Genomic DNA, 17,124 nt, shown 5'->3' on the forward strand with positions numbered 1-17,124 from the left:
GCGTCACCCTGGGGTGGGAACCGCGGTTCTGCAGGAAGGGAGAAGGCCTCGGTTTCCCCGGAGCATCCCCGTCTGGAGAGCGGTGCCAACACTGCCCAGCTCGTGCCCCTCAGGCGGTTGACGTCGGCCAGGGTAACCGCAAGCAGACCCAGCAGAGCCGTCTCCAGGGCGTGGGACCCCAAAGCCAGTTGCCCAGGGCCTGAGCGCCTGAGTGGGCGGGTCCCCAGCGGGTGAGACCCCAGCCCGTGGGGCTCCTAGCAGGTGAGCGGCAGTGAGGCAAGGCACCTGGTGGCCGATCGCTAGCAGGGGGGCTCCCCGATAGCACTGCCTCCAGCGGGTGAGACCCTCCCAAGTGGGTGAGACCCCCCCAGGAGGGGAGGCCCCTGGCAGATAAGCTCACTGAGGCTGATTTCCTGGCAGCAGAGGTGCCCAGGGGGCCAAGTCCCAGCTAAGTGACATCTCCAGCAACCAAGGTCCCTAGCAGGTGAGATTCCCACCAGAGAGGACACCCCCCTCCCCCCAGGCAGGTGATGTCCCCGGAGCTAGGTTGGTGAAGCAGAAGTGCCTGGCTGTTAAAGTCCCAGTCACCTGAGTCCCTCGCAGGTGTGGTCCCCATGGGGTGTGGGTGGGAGCACCCCCCCTGCCCCCCGGCCAGCTCACATGAACCAAGCAGCAATGCTGGGCACCGTCTGGTCGCTGGCGTCCTGTTGCAGCCTCCGGCGGGCTTTACACAACATCAGGGCCCAGCTGGATAACCGAGGCCTTGGCGTCTCTCTCCAGCGGAAGTAGGTGTGGGAGCGGGTCCAGCGCAGCTCCCTGGGGCCCTGGAGGTCGTTGACGTGGATGAAGGTGTCAGGAGGCAGGAACTGTGCTCATTACTCCTGCTGGGCCCAGCACCACAGGCACGGCCCGGGATTCTAGGGCATTCCTCCGCATCTTCTCCGGGATGTAGTTGGGATGCACAGAGTTCTCGAAAGCCAGGTCAGAGTCGTGCTGGCCAGCTGCTGGGTCCTGGCCTCCCCCGGCAGCGCCCACGCCCGTCCAGGCGGACGTGAGCTTTCGGCACGTGGTAGTAACGCACCCTGAGCGAGTCCTCCCTCCAGCCGGGCACACCCAGGCCACCAGCCCAGGCTCGGCCGACACGCTGATCAGTGCGGAGGCTGGCTGGCCAGGCCACGGCTCCAGCCAGCCGTAGCGTGAGAAGATGCCCGAGTCTCTGCAGTAGGACGGGGGGCGGGGGGAGGGGGGGGGGGATTGACGTGTCTGTCCGGGCCTTCAGGTGTGCGCGGGGGCTGGGCGGCTCCACACTGTGCAGACCTGGCGCCGGCCAGGCGGCCTCACGGACGTCGGCAGCTGCTTCCTCGGGTGGTCACTGACCTCTTGGTGATGTACCCGCAACATGTCCGCCTGAGGGCCACAACCCGAGCAGCGGGACAGAGGCTCGGGGTGGTGGAACGGCCGCGTTCACAGTGGGAGCACCAGGGGCGGGCAGGCAGGGCGCCCCCTGGGAGGACGCAGTCCCTGGTGACCTGCTGGGAGCCGTGTTGGTCCCCAGCCCCGTGGGCCACACGAATGGGTCTTGGGACACACGGAGGTAAGAGAAGAAGCACAGAGCCCAACACACTTGCGTCAGCAGCTCGAGGAGACAATGGTGGCAGGGCCAGCGGAACCTGGTCCGGCCGAGTGCATCCGTGAGTCAGAGCGGCCGGGAGGAGGGGTGAGTGGAGGCTGTTGTGGGTTACCAATGTGTCAGCCAGCTGACTCTCATTAGGCCTGAGGCCGGTACTGTTGCAGATGAGGAAACTGAGGCCAGGTGACTCACAGGGAGACGGTGCCATCAAAGGAATCCCAGCCGAGAGAGTTTGGCCCCAGAGCCCAGTCTCTCCAGCCACTTGGCTGCATAAGCTATGTGACGAGGGGCCGCCAGGGCCGTGGGATTCGTCCCAAGGGCTCTCAGGTCCCACCTTGACCCCGCCCTTCCCACTTTCCCCCCAGCCTCTTCCCCAGTGCCCTGGGGCGGAGGCTTGAACCTGGGGCTCTGTCTGGGAGGGGTTCAATGGGCTTGGGTTTTGAAGGGTAGGCAGGAGCTCACCAGGTAGAGTAGAGCTTGGGGCACGGGGTGTTCCTGGCTCCTGGCCAAGGAAACAGCCAATCCTGAGGCCTGCAGGTGAAGGAGAGGCTGGCCGGCTTGTGGGGGGTACAAGAAGTTCTGGAGACGCCAGTGTGGACGTGATGCTGGAGGTACTCAGTGCTTCCTTCAGTGGTGCTCAAAGATGCCCCTCCGGTCCCGTGCTGGGTGGTCCAGCCCGTGCCCCTCCACTCCCGGATCCTTCCTGTGCCCGCTTGTCCCAAAGTCCTCCCAGAGCCCAGACCCCGACCGCTAGAGCAGAAATCTCCACCTGGGTCCCTGCCCCCTCCTCACATGTTAGATGAGGAGATGAGGCTTGAGGCTTGGAGAGACTCGGGTGTGTCTGGCCCAAGTACAGGAGCGAGAGCCATCGTGACCCAGAACCCAAACGCTCCCTCTGGACAGAACCCCGACCTCCTCGCCGACCCCGTGCACAGGTGTCAGGCGCTGTCATCAGGGCCTCTGCCATTGGGGCGCAGCGCTGTGGCAGCCACCTCCAGTGCAGTGGCCACCAGCCCCGTAAGCCTATGGAGCCCTTGAAATGTGGCTGTTTGTCTGAGTACCAGAATCTTCCATGATAATTTCAATTTAAAAAGCGAATCAAAAACCACTTCAAAGCAGAAAGTATGGGCGCTTGGCTGGCTTGGTCAGTGGAGCACATGACTCTTGATCTCGGGGTTGTGAGTTCGAGCTCCGTGTTGTGTGCAGAGACAATTTTTAAAAATCTTATTAAAAATTCTTTTTATTTTTGAGAGAGGGAGAGAGACGGAGGGAGAGGCTGAGAGAGATAGAGGGGGACAGAGGATCCAAAGCTGGCTCTGAGCTGCCAGCAGAGAGCTCAGTGTGGGTTTTGAACCCATGAACCATGAGATCACGGGTTAAGTCAAAGTTGGACGCTTAACTGACTGAGCCACCTGTGCTGAGAGCCAGCTCAGAGCCTGGAGCCTGTCTTCGGATTCTGTGTCTCCCTCTCTCTTTTAAAAATAAATAAACATTGTTTAAAAAAAAGAAACTGTAGCAAACCTTTATGATGTCCCTGCAGCTTAAGCTTCGGCCACGTCATGGTAAATCCGTCTCTGATGATACAAAACCATCTCCTACATGAAATAGTTGGGTCTCAATCTATCCCGTCAATATGGCAGCCACTGGCTCCCCGTGGCCGTGACACTTGTCATGTGACTAATGCAACAGAGCAAATGAAGTTGTAAATGTTATTTAAATTTCCAGGATCAATTCAAAAACTGGACAGTGTAGGGATGCCTGGGTGGCTCAGTTAAGTGTCAGAATCTTGGTTTTGGCTCAGGTCAGGATCTCACGGTTCGGGGGTTCGAGCCCCACGTTGGGCTCTGTGCTGACAGCTCGGAGCCTGGAGCCTGCTTCGGATTCTGGGTCTCCCTCTGTCTCTGTGCCCCTCCCCCACTCACACCCTGACTCGCTTTCTCAACAATAAGTAAACATAAAAAAAAAAGTTATAAAATAACATCACTACTGAACTGTACAGCTCAGGTGGGTGAACTGTGCGGAAAATCGCCTCGGGCAGGGCTGGGCAGAGCTGCCGGGCAGAGTGTAGTTCCCGGCAAGTGGCCTTGAATGAAGGAGTGGCGTGCAGGATTACGCATTCGTGCCAACACCTCTGGAAGGACACCCAGTGCACAGGAGATAGCCCGAGACAGGAGCGAGAAAGGACGGGGCTTTGCCCACATGCTGCTGTGCGTCTTGGGGCTCTAGCCCCTGCCTGGACGGTTAGTCCCTAGAAATGTAATGAACCTGAATACAGTCCGTGCTTCTCAGAATGGCCCCCGGGTGTGTCGGAGACAATGACCTTGAGGAGTGTGGACTGGGTGCGGGGAGATGGGGGTCCTACCCAAACTGGACCCAAGATAGTTGTTTTCTTGGAAACTGAATGAAAAATGCACCTATGCTGCGGAGCCACGCAGATCAGCCAAAAACCAAACCAAACAAAAAAGAAAGGAACCGAACCAAAACCCAACTCAAAACTTCCCTGTATTGTAAGTCCTTCGCGCACCAGATGGCCAGAGAGAGTCCAGGTCAGGAAGGCTGGAGGGCTCCTGGTTGCCGGGGGGACCGGGGCGCAGGGGCTCTGAGCCTGGGGTCTGGCGCTAGATTGGGAGCCGCCCCGCCCCAGCCCTGCGCAAGCCCCCTGGACCCTGGGAGACCCCAGAGGGGCACTCACCAGGCCTCGCCCCGGGAGGCGGGGCATCCGATGCATTCCGACAGGGGGTAAATCTGCCCCCAGAGGCCTTACCTGGGGAGGGCGGCGGGCAGGGGCGGCCGACTGCTGACCGGGAGTCGGAGGACTCAGGAGAGCCGGTTCCTCTGGGCGTGGATCAGACAACGCCAGGGAGAAGAAGGAAATGTGTCGTCACAGCAAGCTCAGCCCAACCTCGGGACCTCTCATCAGGTGACCCAGGGTGCCCTGTCGCAGGAGCTGGGCCGTCACCAGAAAGCAAACCGTGGGAGTCCCCCAAGCTCGGCTGGGGTCCGAATGAGGGGGCGGCACGCACGCTCGGTCATTCACACGACCGCAGGAGCCTTCTCCGCTGCGTTTGGTCTTCATCCATGGTTCCTGAAAACACTTCGCAGCCATAAAAGTGAAAGGAGTGTCTTGTTTTTGTTTAAATTTTTTTATGTTTTTACTTAGTTTTGAGAGACAGAGGGAGAGCACAAGTGGGGGAGGGGCAGAGAGAGAAGGAGACACAGAATCGGAAGCAGCTCCAGGCTCTGAGCTGTCAGCACAGAGCCCGACGCGGGGCTTGAACCCACCAACTGTGAGATCATGCCCTGAGCCGAAGTCAGACGCTTCACTGACTGAGCCCCCCAGGCGCCCTCAGGGTCCCTTGTTTTGTTTAATGAAGGTGACTTTGGGGCCCACCCAAGGGTTGGGAGGCTGGCGCCAGGAGGTTGAATCAGTGACTAACTCTGTTATGCCTTGTGTTAAGCCTCCAGAAAGACCCAGAAGGACAGGATTCAGAGAGCTTCCAGGTTGGGACGAAGGTGGAGATCAGCGCAGTGTCGCTTGTCTGGAAGGACAAAGAAACGCTGAGCCTTCCCCTTCCCTTGCCGGGGGCCTCTGTCCATATGGCTCTCGATTCATACCCTTAACGATCCGGTAAATGTCGGGGCGCCCTGGTGGCTCAGTCGGTTGAGCATCTGACTTCGGCTCAGGTCATGACTCACGGTTTGTGTGTTCGAGCCCCGCGTCGGGCTCTGTGCTGACAGCTCAGACCCTGGAGCTGCTTCCGATTCTGTGTCTCCCTCTCTCTCTGACCCTCCCCTGCTCATGCTGTATCTCTCTCTCTCAAAAAAAAAAAAAAACATTTAAAAAAAATGATCGGGTAAATGTTAAGTGTTTTCATGAGCTCTGTGAGCCGCTTTGGCAAATTAACGAAACTTTCGGAGCGGGTTCTTGGAACCCCGTCTCTGGCCGGTGTGTCAGAAGCTTAGGTGACAATCTGGCTTGGGGCTGGTCCCTGAAGTTGGGGGTGGCATGGGCAGGCTTGGAGCCGTGAGCCCCTAACTTTGTGGGATCTCGTGCTGTCCGTGGGCGGGTGGTGTCGGAATTGAATTGGATTCTCCGAGAGGTCCGTGTGTGGGAACCCCGCCCCCCCATCGGGATCCTCCCCTGGACGGTACAAGAAGTTGGGCCTGGAGTCACTGCCTGGCCCCGAGGCTTGTGTGGCTTCGGGCATGCGTGGGGCCCTTCCTTCAAGGGAAAAGGCTGACCTACACCGCTGGTTCTAGAAGGGGGTCCTGTCCAGGGGTGGGCAGGGGTTCCCTAGAGGGTGGAGCGGGGCAGGTGAGCCAAATGGCCAGCTCCCCATCGCTTCCCCCACATCCCACGCCTACGTTGAGCCCTGCAGCAAACATTTCTGGGTTACTGGCTCCATCCCAGGCCCCAGGGATCCTACAGGAAGCAAGCAGGTAAAAAAATAAAAGAACCCATAAGGAACCAGTGAGGGGACGTAAGATTATGACTTGGGACCAGTGAGGACGACGGGGCGTGGTCTGTGTGAGCTGCGGCCTAAAGCCCCCACGAGATCTCTTTGTAAGAAGGCGGGAAGAGCTTCTCGGGCAGAGGAACAATCTGTGCAAAGGCCCTGAGGCAGGAACAGAGGGACGGAGGAATTCAGTAAGGCTGGGTCTTCCCGAGCCAGTGCGGAGGCCAGGCCACACGGAGCCGTGGGTGGCCATGGTCAGCCGTGGGGTGCTCCACACGTGAGGGGGGGAGGGAGCCACGTGAGGCTTCCAACAGAACAATCATCGCATCAACTCCTGTTCGGAGACTCTCTTGGGCCACCGTGGGACAGGTGGGGGGGCAGGGCACTGGGGACAGAGCAGAGCAGGGAGACCGCAGGGAGGAGGCTGGAGCGGGCTGGTCGAAGCCCGAGGTCCTGCTCTCGGGTGTCCCCACTTCCCGGTGTCCAGATGAGATGCGGTTTCCGTGAGGCTGCTTCCCACGGCCCGGGGCGTGGCCAGCCGACCATGTCGCTTCCGGGCCCTCGGGAGGCTGGGGGTCCCCCGGGGCCAGGCGCTTGCAGACGAGGCTGACCCGGATCTCCTCACGCTCACTCTTAGGCAGGCAGCACTACCTGGTGACTTATTAAAATACCAGTCCTGGGGCTGTTGGACGTAATGTCACCTGCCGTGCACGGGCCAAGCCCGGAGAGGGCCTTCCCGCAGCCACGCTGGCGATGTGGAGACCGAGGTCCCGAGGAGAATTCCGTGTCACAGGCCACTTGCAATCGGAAGCGCTAGGAGCCTCCAGTGACTTGTGCCGATCCGCCGCAAACACTGCGTCCCCAGCCACCATGCTGTACCCTGGTCATCCTGCAGGGCTCGGTGCAGCTCTGTCCTCCAGGGAGCCTCCCCTGGACCGCCTCCCCTGCCCTCCTGGCCAGGTCACATCCCGCTTCCGGCTCCCACGGCTGCCGTGCTCCCCGTCGGGGCTGACAGCGTGTGAGGAGGACAGAAGAGCCGGGAGAACAAGAGATTGAAGACAGAGTACAAGGGGCGCCCGGGCGGCTCAGTCCGTTGGTCATGATCTCGCAGTTTACGGGTTCGGGCCCCGCGTCAGGCTCTGTGCTGACAGCTCAGAGCCTGGAGCTGCTTCAGATTCTGTGTCTCCCTCTCTCTCTGCCCCTCTCCCGCTCATGCTGTCTCTCTCTGTCTCTCAAAAATAAATAAAAAACATTAAAAAAAAAAAAAGAAGAAGACCGAGTAAGAAATCAGGCTGCAGCAGCGCCTGGGGGGCTCGGTCGGTTAAGCCTCCAACTCTTGATTCCAGCTCAGGTGGTGATCTCATGGTTCGTGGGATCAAGCCCTGCGTTGGGTTTTTGCCAACAGCATGAAACCTGCTTGGGATTCTCTCTTTCTCACTCTCTTCCCCCCACCAACAAATAAACACTTACAAAACCCACAAATAAATCAGCTGTATCTCAAAGGCTAAGCCCCAGGGCGCCTGGCTGGCCCAGGCGGTGGAGCACATGACTCCTGATCTCGGGTTGGTGAGTTCAAGCCGCAGGTTGTTGGGTGTGAAGTTACTTAAGAAGACAGTCTTTTGAAACAAGTACGAAATCGACCCCCAAGGCAGGTGCCCAGAGGGGGGCCATAAGCTTCTGCCTGCTGCACGTCTGTGAAGGGGGCTTGGCGGGCCATGTCTACGCGGGCGCTGCGGGGGGGGGGCCCGGTCCTGCCTTTCACTCACCAGGGGGTCTGGGGCCCGGCGCGGCCCCTCTCAGAGCCTCGCTGTCCCTCCTCGGGCTCAGCGGGCACGTGGCCATGTGCCCGCAGCACTGGCAGTGCTCGCGGGCATGGCCTCCAGAAGGAAGGAGCGCCCCATCGAGGGGAGGATCCCAGCTGCGTGGCGCTGGCCTGTAAGTCACCGATCGGACACTTGGAGATGCCCGGAGGGGCCAGGCCAGCAAGGCTCCAAGACGCCTCTGCCTGAAGCCCCTGACGGGCTGGAACGGCGGCCAGACGGGAGTCCTCCCCGCCGCTCCTCCCCCATTGGAGGTCCTCTCTGTCGCACCCCGCCCCCCCCCCCGCTCCTCTCCTACCTCCTTCTGGGCCCTCTTGTTCAGATGCACTTGTCACCAGTGGCCAAAGAGGTAGATGGAGGCAGTGCTGTCCACAGAGGGTCCCCACACACAACGCTACCCCAGGACCCCTGTGGTCCCACCTGGGCTCTAGACATTGGTCGCTAAGTCACGGTGTGGTACAGGCTAGAGCAGGAGGAGTGCGGACGGAGAGTTTCCATGTGCCAGCCCCCCGTAGGGCAGCAGGGGACTGCAGGTGCTCCTGGGGTCAGTGACTGTCGCCAGGCTGAGCCCCCGACTTCAGGCCCCACCAACCCCAGAGCAGGGGAAGCCGGTGACTGGGGAGAGGCCTGTGCAGCTCCTTCTGTGCCCCCCAAACACCCCACCCCCGAGGCCTGCAGTCCCTCAGGGGCTGGAGCCGAAAGCCCTGAGTGTCTCAGGTCACCTGTCAACCCCCCTCCCCCACAGCTGGCACGGTGGTCGTCCCCGGCAGCCGCCGTGCACATGTGGCTCGGCGCCCTTCGCCTGGCTCCTCCCACCTGAGACACCCTCTTCCTTCTCAACGTGCCACCTGTTTCCGGGGGCCTCCCCCCACTGTCCCTCCTCTCATTTAGTTTTATGGCTTCAAGCCACCTGTTTTGCCTACAATTTTATTTCAGACTCTATTGATGTTTTTATTGCCTCTGTCACAAAGCTGGGAAGTCAGATGGGGGGGGGGCTGGGACTTGAACCGATGGGCCTCAGGGTATGCAGCTGGACCGAACACCAGCTCCTGGGGTCAGAGGACCCCCTCCCGTCCAAGGCCAGAGGGTGCTGGTGCCGCTTATCCTGAACCTGCTGTGTGGCCTGAGAGACTTCCAGACCCTCTCTGGGCAAGGCTTGCCTAGACGCTGCCAGGTGGGCCTCCCTAGGAAGGAACCTGGCCCCAGAGCCCAGACTGGGGGGACCCCTCCTTCAGGCTCAGGACGAGCTGGCACGGCGTGTGGGATGAGGACGGGGTGTCCGTACCCCCCTCGCTGGGGGCTCTGCCGGCATCGGACCCCCCAGTGCCTTGCTCCCTAGGCCAGGTGGGTGATGGAGCTGCAGGCCGGCTGGAAATTTCTTTTCCCCGGGGCCTGTGGGCTGTGAGCCAAGGGTGGCTGGCAGCTCAGGAGGCAGGCAGGGGCCCCCGGCCTGGGATGGGTGAGAAATAAACCACATGTGTGATCTGAGGCCCATGAGCGGGTGATGGGGCTGGGCGGTGGTGCCCTGGCATCCCCTGAGACTGGCCCAGGTGGCTGCGGCCCAAGCAAGTTTCCCCTCTGAGCCTCAGAGAAAATTCCAGAAAGAGGGAGATGTTCAGCTCTCAGACATTAGTCCAACCGGAGGCAGTGGCCCCAGGGACGAAGTGTCCCCAGGCTCTGGCTGCACCCCCCACCCCCGGGACCAGCGCTGCCCCAGCCTGCAGGGAGGCCCGGGGCTGGCCTCCCAAGTCCCCTGGCTGGCGGCCAGCCCGTGAGGAGCGTGGCCCCAGGTGTGGAATGTGGGTGGCAGGGAAGCAACGGGCCCAGTGAGGCTGGCTCAGCCCAGGGCTTCCTGGCACGGCCCCCGTACCCTCACCCACCAGTGCCCCTTTAGCCTCCCATCTGGGGCCAAAGGCATTGCAGGGATTTCCAAGCGTCCACTGTGCAGACAGGAAAACTGAGGCTCACAAAAGTGCCTGGAATTTACCTTCTTCCGCCACAACCAAAAAACCAAAACAAAAACACCCTGTCTCCCTTGGCTCTTGGCTTTCTCTAGACAGCAGCCATTTCCCCCCCGACCCTAGAATGTTCTGGGATGTTCTGGAAGCCTTCATTTAAAGTCAGAATCCACCTGTGGCCTCTAAGTGGTAGAGCAGGGCTGGACCCTAGACCCATCCGTCTGGCCTCAGAGCTCTTGACCACAAGAGCTTTGGAGAACAGACTTCGTTCTTTTCTTTCTTTCTTTTTTTAATGTTTTAATTAATTTATTATTATTATTATTTTTTTTTGAGAGAGAGAGACAGAGCATGAGCAGGGGAGGGTCAGAGAGAAAGGAGACACAGAATCGGAAGCAGGCTCCAGGCTCTGAGCGGGCAGCACAGAGCCCGATGCGGGGCTCGAACCCACGAACTGTGAGATCATGCCCTGAGCCCAAGTCAGACCCCCAGCCAACTGAGTCACCCAGGCGCCCCGCAGAGAACAGACTTTGGCCTCTGGCAGCTGTGTGACCTTTGGTGAGTTATGTCACCTCTCTGGACTTTCGTTGTCTTCTCTGCAAAAGGAAGCAACACTAGCACCCTCTTCAGGGGGGCTGGCACATCACCATCGCCCTCCCCCGTGGGGGCAGCGTGGCGGGCGGGGGCTGGACACCCACCGGCCCAGGCCCCTGGCCCTTCCTGGGCCTCAGTTTCCCCTCCTATGATATTTTCAAGAACGCAGCCTCTTCCCGCCCATCGTCAGGTGCTGGGGGCTGCTGGGCGGAGAGGGCGGGGGAGCGCAGGTGACGGGAAACTGGCGTCCCTGCGGTGCCCACCCCCCTCCTGTCTTCACCCCCGGCCCCCCGGGGTGTGCCCGCCCCTGGCACCCTGGGCGCTCCCGGCTCACGTGGCTTAAATGTCAGCGCGTGGTGGGGGAGGAGGCGGGGGCCGGACACGCTTCATCTTCCAATTTCTGGAAATAAAAGCTGTGGGGCCCCCTATTGTCGAGTGGAAACAAGCCATTGCAAAACCCTGTGTGAGGCAACAATAGCGCCTAGGTGCGCCGCCGCCGCGAGACCGAAGGCTCCGGGGGCTGCTGGGGGCCGGGGAACAAAGGGCCCTTCTTTGCCTCCCGCTCTGGAGTGGCTTGGTGGAGCTCGTGTGTGGCGATGTCAGAGCCAGAAAAGCCAGCGACGGGGGGGTTGGCAAGACGGAGGGTGGGTCAGAGATCTGTCGGGACAAGGAAACAGAGAGACAGAGATTTTTTTCTTTTGTTTTTGGAGGATGTCTTCCAGGGTTCCGAGACACCTGTCTCTCCACTGGTGGAACTCTGAGCCAGGACTGCCAGCGCCCGGGCACTGGGCCTGGCCCTGCAGGGAGCAGATGGCGATGCCACGTGCAGAGGATGTGCCCAGAATTTGCCCTGCCCCCCCCCCCCCACCCCACCCCGCCACTGGCATGCTCCGGCCCTGGCTCTCCGAGTGTCCCTGCCCGGGGAGTCGGGAATCCACCTGCAGCCACTCAGGTTCCCCGGCCCAGCTGCGACCCCGGGCCTCCCCTCAACCGGGAGAGCGCTGGCTCTAGGACCCGGCCTGGGAAAGAGGGTAGAGCTGGACGGTGACATTTCAGGCTACATCTCACCCGCCCTCTGCTCAAGACCCTCCCGTGGCTGTCATCCATCTCGGGGGCAACGCCTCGCCCAGGTCCTGCATCTCCCCACGTGGCTCCTCACAGGTCATACCCCAGGACCTTTGCACGGACAATTCCCTCAGCCTGGGACTCCTTCCCCGATACCCACATGGCTTCCTCAAATACCGCTCTCTCTTTTTTAATTTTTTAAACGTTTTTTAATTTATTTTTGAGAGACAGTGGGAGGAGGGGAGGGTCAGAGAGAGAGGGAGACACAGAATCGGAAGCAGGTTCAGGCTCCAAGCTAGCTGTCAGCACAGAGCCCGACGTGGGGCTCGAACCCACGAACCATGAGATCACGACCTGAGCCGAAGCCAGATGCTTACCTGACGGAGCCCCCGGGCGCCCCGAATACGGCTCTCTTGAATCACCGTCTTCCCATCTGCCCTCGCCAGCTCGCCCAACCCCTCTCCTGCTTTATTCTCTTCCACAACAGTTACCCCCATTTCACTGGACCGTGGATTTGACTTATTTATGTCATTTGCTCCTGCCTCCGTCCCCATGAGGGATCCCGGTCTGCTTTGTTCCCTTCCCGCTGAGTCCCAGCCCCTTGAACAGTGGCTGACGCACAGGAGGGCCTCAACAAACATGTCTTGGATCATTGAATGAATGAATGAATGAATGAATAGAGCCAATGAATGAACAAATGAATGGAAAATGCTAAGCACCACTGGAAAATTCTCCTGTTTCCTGGCGTGTCCTTGGCTGCCCTCCAAGACCCTGGAGCCCTGTGGGAAGCCCCTGGGTCCCCAGTAGGCCCTGGCACACAGTAGGTACTCAGGAAGCAGGTCCTGGATGAATTACAGCACCTGTGAGTCAACACAGACAGAAGTTTGCTATCTTACTCGGGAAGTGGCAGACGAAGCTCCCGGGGGAACGCCGGACCTTAGGGCAGGGGTGCCCCTCACCCATCCTCTTCCTTGGCCCCCGCCCTGACTGCCCTGTCCCTGGCTGCATCCAGGCGGCCTGCAGGTGAGACGGTCCTGACCCTGGGTGACACGGGGCGGGCGACCCGGAGGCGGAGCCGGGCGGGCAAGGGATGCGCTGGCAACAGGAATGGATAAGCAGGCTCCTTGGATGTCAGAGGCTGGGGAGGGATGCTCTGAGCTTCACGCTTGGCTGAGGACGTTTGGACGAGGCAGGCGGCCAGGGGGTGTCATCCGAGCTAAACTTAGCCTCTGATTCCCGCTCAGTCCCTCCCTCTGGGACCAGGAGAGGAGCCAGGACGGGCCATCACGTAAGTGAGGGCCAACACTGTGCCAGGCCAAGCTCGGATATATGAATGCGTTTCATCCCCTCGACGGCCCCGAGGGTCGGGTCCTAGTAGAAGCAGCAACCCCATATCACAGGCGAGGAGACTGAGGCACGCTTGGTTCCAAGTCCTAGGGCTCGCAAGGGGCGGGGCTGGGGTTCGGGGGCTCTGCGGGAGGCTGGGGAGGGAACAGACTCAGCTGGTGGATCCTTGCGGTGGGGGGGAGGGGGGGCGGTGTGCGGCCCCTCCTTTCTGCTCCCCCGGGGACCTCTCCCGAGCGACAAGTCTAGCACCCCCACTACAATACTTCCATTGCCGCTGACAGGGCTGTGGCCTCAACCTCTCCCATCCTCCCGGGGCCCCCCGGGAGCCCCAAGTCCAGCATCTAAGGGGGAAACCCACCTGACGCGAGGCCCCCAGAATTTCCTGGGGGGCAGACCCACTGACCAGTCAGTGGGTCCTCACCCATAATGCAGGAAGGACAACTGAGGCCCATCATCCATGCAGGTGGGATTAGGAAAGGCTGCCAGGCAGGATCCCGCGGAATCTGAACTTCGGAGAAACAGCGGACCGTGTCCCAGTGCAAGTGCGTCCCACAGACCGGATGGTGCGGACATACACTGAAACGTGGCTCGCTCTTTACCTGAGGCTCAAGCTTAGCCGGCCATCTGTGTTCCTGTCTGCTGCAGCCGGCGGGGGAGCGGGCGTCTGGGGACAGCGGGCAGGTGACGGGGAGGCTGAACAAGCCGCAGAAGGTGCTCGGATGGCCTCGCAGCAAGGGCCCCTGATGAGTTTCCCAGTGGCTGGAGTGGAGGGTGGGAGGGGGCGAGCAGGGGAGGGGCTGGGGGCTCTCGGTCCACGCTCCCTGCTCTGGCTCATTATCCAAGTTTCCCGGTGTCACTGGGGCAGAGTGTGGGCAGGCGAATGCCTGGGGTTGAGGCCTTCGCCGCAGGTGGCCTCACTAATGGGAGCCAGAGAGTGAGTGGGGGCAAGGGGTGGTGGTCCTGGCCCACTGGGGGGGGCAGCCTGGGGCAGGAAGCGGTCCCCCACCCCCACCCCGTCATTTCCTTTCACGTGGAGATGGGAAACCCAGGGTGGCGTCCCTGATGCTTTTCTCTCTTCCCTCCCCCGGGCCCCCTGACCCCCCTCCCCGGGCGGGGTCCTCCTGGGCCAGGGGTAGAGGGCAGCTCTGGCTCTCCTGGCTTCCTTCACCCTCTGGCCCCCCACATACCAGCCCCAGCTGAGTGTGCTCCCCTTGGGAGTTTACTGAATCCCACGGCCATGCTGAAGAGTGGAAACTGAGGCCCAGAGAGGGGGCTGACTGGCTACCAGTGGGATAGGAAATCAGGACTCTCTCGTGCCGGAGCCTGTGCTCTTTGCTTGCAGCCCTTTCTTCTGAGCCATCCTCCATGCTGTTCCTCCTGCCTGGGCGGCTCTTTTCTCTGCTCCTGGGAAGCTCCTGTGCGTGCTTCAGCACCCCTACTCCAGGAAGCCTCCCTGAGCGTCCGGGCCAGCTGGCTCCTCTGGGTCGTCCTCTGCCCGTGCAACCCCATGAGTCCCAGTCAGCCCGAGTCGGCAGTGCCTGGTCACAGGTCTGTCTCGCCCACTAGACGGAGAGCCTTGGAAGGGTCCAGACCCACTAGACCGGATCTACCTTGGTCTCTACTGCGTCCTCAGTGCCCAGCATGGGGCCCAGGATGCTGCAGGCAGAAGGGCTCTGGAATCAGTCACCAGGCCCTGGCTCTACCCTCATTTGCTGTATGATCCTGGGCAAGTAGCTATCCCTCTCTGAGCCTTGGTCTCTCCATCTGTAAAATGGGGTAAGAGCACATCCTTCCTAAGGCTGAATTGCATAGAAATCATGTTAAAGGTATGGGGACCAATCTTGGCTCAGCAAATTGTTATCTATTTAAAAGTTTTCGTTTAACGTTTATTCATTTTTGAGAGAGCGCCACAGAGCGTGAGTGGGGGAGGGGCAGAGAGACCCACACAGAATCCACAGTAGGTTCCAGCACAGATCTCGACGAAGGGCTCAAACTTAAGACCCGGGAGATCATGACCTGAGCCGAAGTCGGACGCTTAACCGATGGAGCTCCCCGGGTGCCCCGGCAAACGCTTCCTTAAACACGTAGACAAAGCCACCACAAGATACCAATGACACACCTACCGGAAGGGCCACGCTCTGGAGTTCTGACACCACCAAATGCTGGCGAGGACGGGGAGCGACAACAGAAACTCTGGTTCGCTGCTGGTGGGGATGCTGAATGGTCCGGCCACTTTGGGAGGCATTTTTGGAGGTTTCTTACAAAACCGAACGTGCTCCTACCGCTCCATCCAGCAATCACAGCCCCTGGGATTGACCCGAAGGAGGTGAAAGCTTACGTCCGCACGCACCCCTGCCCACGGTGTTTACGGCAGCCTTAGTCCTAACTGTCAAAACTTGGAAGCAACCCAGACGCCCCCCAGCGGGTGAACGGGTAAACTCTGAGACATCCAGACAAGGGAATGTTATTGGGGGCTAAGAGGAAAGGAGCCACAAAGAGACACGGAGGAGACTTAATGCACGTCGCTAGAAAGAAGCCAGTCGGAAAAGGCTGCACACTGCGATGCCAACTCTGACATTCTGGAAAAGCAAAGCTGTGGCGCTCGGCGGGTTTGGGGGGTGGGAAGGGACAAAGGGGCGGGGCCCAGAGGATTTGAGGGGGCAGTGAGATGACTCCGTGTGATCCTGTAAAGGCGGATCCTTGCCACGAACCGTTTGTCCAAACCCAACGGACGGATGTACATACATGACCACGAGGGAACCGTCACGTCAACCATGAACTTTAGTTTGTAACAATGTATCAACACCAGTCCATCAACTGTAACAAAGGTATCACAGTAATGCAAGATGTTCAGAAAAGGGGCCGCGGAGGGTGTCTTTGTGGGGGAGTTGGTATGGAGGAGTTCCCTACCCTCCACTCCATTCTTCTGTAAACCTAAATCTGCTCTAGAAAATAAAATTTGTTAATTTAAAACAGTTCAGGAAGCGTGCGGCTATACGCACCCACACACAAAATGACATTTATAACAGGCTCTCTCTCCATCTCCACATTATTGCGAGGAGCAAAGAACTGGGAGGAAAGAAAGTGCTTTGATGGGGATGATTATGTAGCCACCGGAGGAAATATTATGCAGCCGTTAAAAGCAAGAGACCCGAGTCTTTACTGCGCAGGGAGAAATCCAAGATGTGGTGTCAGGAACCAAGACTCGGTCCGTGAAACAGCGGGGGCAGTGTGACATACTTTCTTGGGAGAGGAAAAGAAAAATACACAGACGTGTTTGCCTCGGCCTGGAACATTGCTGGAAGGAGAAACCAGAAACCAGGCTGGCGGCCTCTGGGGAGGGCGGCAGGGTGGGAGGTGGCTGGGGAGAGAGGTATTTTTTTGGAACCCCCTTTGGCATATTGTAAATTCTGTGGTCTGTGTCGGTTTCACCTATTGAAAAAAAGACACTGTAAAATACGTTTTAGCAACGCCGCTGCGGGGAGAAAAATGGTAAAATAAAAGCGGCTGGATGGGTTTTTTAGGAAGGAGGGGGAATCTGAGGCCAGGCCGTGTGTCTCTCGCTCCAGCTGGGCTGGGAGCCCTCCTCTGCCTGGCGTCCTCACACCTTTCCTGCTCGGGTTCAGGGAATGCTCAGAGCCCCGCGGGGGCTCCTGGAGGTGAGAGAGGGGCTGGGCTGGGGCCCGACCACCCAGCCTTCTGTGAAGGCCCCGGCGGCTTGGCTGGCTCTGAGGAGGGACCCCACACGGGGCTGGGGGCCGCCCAAATCCAAGGAGGACCAGAGTAAAGGGCGAGGGGTAACTGCAGGGGAATTACCAGAGGTCTGGGGGGTGCTGACTGTTCTGTGCCTCAGTTTCCCCACCGGCAAAGCCACCCTCTGGCTGCGGCTGCCCTGTGTCCACAGAACTGGGGGGCTCTGCTGTGCTCCAAGCCCCGGATGTCAAGCAAGACAGCAGTCAAGGCAGAACTTGGACCCAACTTCCAAACCCGTCAAGTGAGGGGACTGATCTGGCTTCAGGCTTTGAAGTGGGGACACTGGGCTGAGGCTCCCCATCAGAACCCGGCCTGAAGACCCCCCCACCCTGCCCTGCCATGATGAGGACTCTGTGGGCACAGCATTCAGGGCTCAGACCCCCTCCCAGGGCAGTGTTTTTGGGGGTGTTCAGACGGGCGGGCGCGGCCCTGGGGGTCTCTGCCAGGACATGGGAATGGTAGGATGGATCTCCTGGTACCCCAGCAGGCAGCACCCCCCCCCC

The 17,124-nt window shown here is 59.9% G+C and overlaps 1 pseudogene; it reads right to left on the bottom strand.

Annotated features, from left to right (window-relative positions):
• Positions 1 to 656: 656 nt before the first annotated feature.
• Positions 657 to 1,696, bottom strand: LOC115273423 (annotated as a pseudogene).
• Positions 1,697 to 17,124: the final 15,428 nt, after the last annotated feature.

This window comes from Suricata suricatta, chromosome 12 (genome assembly GCF_006229205.1).
Source record: "Suricata suricatta isolate VVHF042 chromosome 12, meerkat_22Aug2017_6uvM2_HiC, whole genome shotgun sequence".
In the NCBI taxonomy this organism is placed as follows: Eukaryota; Metazoa; Chordata; class Mammalia; order Carnivora; family Herpestidae; genus Suricata; species Suricata suricatta.